The sequence below is a fragment of the Austrofundulus limnaeus genome, unplaced genomic scaffold (assembly GCF_001266775.1).
Source record: "Austrofundulus limnaeus strain Quisiro unplaced genomic scaffold, Austrofundulus_limnaeus-1.0 Scaffold9, whole genome shotgun sequence".
Taxonomy (NCBI): Eukaryota; Metazoa; Chordata; class Actinopteri; order Cyprinodontiformes; family Rivulidae; genus Austrofundulus; species Austrofundulus limnaeus.
In genome coordinates this window covers 5,312,373-5,314,409 of record NW_013952411.1, presented here as the reverse complement: position 1 = coordinate 5,314,409, position 2,037 = coordinate 5,312,373, and the positions used below count along the sequence as shown (strand labels likewise).

The 2,037-nt window shown below is 44.3% G+C and overlaps 1 pseudogene; it reads left to right on the top strand.

The window, feature by feature from the left end:
* The first annotated feature begins 144 nt into the window (after nt 1-144).
* Nucleotides 145-1,368, top strand: LOC106513015 (matrix metalloproteinase-16 pseudogene; annotated as a pseudogene).
* The last annotated feature ends 669 nt before the right edge of the window (nt 1,369-2,037 follow it).

Below are 2,037 nucleotides of genomic sequence, written 5' to 3'. Positions count from 1 at the left end.
CTGCGATTGCGAAACTGTTTTTCGACATTAAGAGAATATCAACAAAGTTTTGCGCACATTTGCAATGGAAACACAGCTATAGAGACTTTTACGTTTACACTGCAGATCTTAATTAATCCGATTTTTGTTGTCTCTGTGCTTCAGGGTTTACATACTTCTACAAGGGGAAGGAGTACTGGAAGTTCAACAACCAGCTCCTGCGGGTGGAGCCGGGCTACCCTCGCTCCATCCTCAAAGACTTCCTGGGCTGCGAGCTGATGCCCATCGAGCCCGGCCGCTCGCCGGCCGACGACGGCAGCTCGGACGTTGTGATCGAGCTGGACAACGAGGCCAGCACGGTGAAGGCCGTGGCCATCGTCATTCCCTGCGTGCTGGCGCTGTGCCTGCTGGTTCTGGTCTACACGGTGGTGCAGTTCAAAAGGAAAGGCACGCCGCGCCACATACTGTACTGCAAACGCTCCATGCAGGAATGGGTCTGAAGCGGTGGACTACAAGCAGAGCGACGTCAGACCACAGCCCTCGCTTTTACGGKAGAAAAACAAAGGAGGATGGCTGACTTTGGACAGCTTTAATAAAGTCCACGGCCTCGCCTCGTCCTCCTGGGCGGTCTGATCCCTTCGATCGGACCCGCTGAAACAGCCAGACGGTCTGACTGTGATTTGTTCTACAAAAGGCGACCCCAGAACTGAACGCTGACTCCGCTCGCCCCCCCCGGCCTTTTTAACAACGTGGAGGCAAAACGGGATCTTTGCCAGGAAGGACCTTTGGTCTGAGTCGGAGGAGAAARAAGCAGAAATGAAGAGGGTCAGCATCTCTTTGTTACAGAAACTTGACTTCCTTTCCCGTTGTTTCATTTTTCTGCCCTGTCTGCTTTTACTCAGAGGTCGGACTTTCGGGGTGGGGGGGGTCGTACGCCCCCCCCCCCTCAGGGCACTGCATTGTCAGCTCTCATATCAGGTTGTTGGCAAAACAACACTTTTCTATTTTCCCATCAGGGTGGYCCCTTCCAAATCTCCCCGTTTAAAACCCTCTTATTACATCATCAAAGCCGTTCTTCCTTTAGTTTTATTTTAATTTCTGCTTTTTAACATTTGTCATGTGAGAAAGGAAGTCTTCACCAGTCCCTTTAAGACACTCCTGAGACCAAACCAAACCAAAAGAAGTCGACTTCTCTCCAAAGAGGATCACTTTTTTTACCTTCTTTGTTTTTTTTTTTAAACCTTTGTTGTTTTTTTTCCTTCTCTGGATCTTTGCAGCGATGAAGAGTCGGGGAGTTCTGACTGTTGTGGCGGTCTGTTTAAGACACAGGGGCCAAATTTTACTGCAATATTTTAACTCGCCTTAATTAAAGATCATACTTGTGCTTGGTTTCGCCGTTTCTGGATTGTTAATTTTATTTTATTTTTTTTGTACACTGCTTTTATTTTTCTTTGTAAAAGAAGCGAATGAAGCGCTTCTTGTGATATTTTGTGTTTTATTACAGAACCCTCAGCACCGGCTCGCTGAGCCGAAGTGGACAGAGCGTGCCGTCGGGTCGGTGCGTACCGAGTACTGTAACGTTTGAAGGTTCTGGAGTAAAGCCACTAACTTTGTGTTTTAAGATATTTGTTATATTTCTTTCAGTGAGTCGGGCAGCGRGGTAGACATGTTTCATCGACCATCATCAGTTCAGTAATTAGGGCCTCTCTAAGAGATTTTATTTTTAAATACAAGAATAAAATTGTTGAAGAATAAAGTCATATTGTTACACAACATGTTTATTTTCAGTTCCTGGCTGTGGACAGCCTCCATGTGTCGAGTTTTAACGGAGTGGGAACTCAGACGTTCTCATTATATGATTTTATTTTTGTAACTTTATTCTAGTAATATCAGGATATCAAGACTTTATTCTCATAATATTACAACCATATTCAGGTAATATTATGACTTTATTGTTGAAATAACTATTTTCCTAACATTGACTTTTCTTGTATTTCCATCTTTTTTTCCGTAATAGTGTCTTAATTATCATACATTTTTGTTGTATTATGACTATAT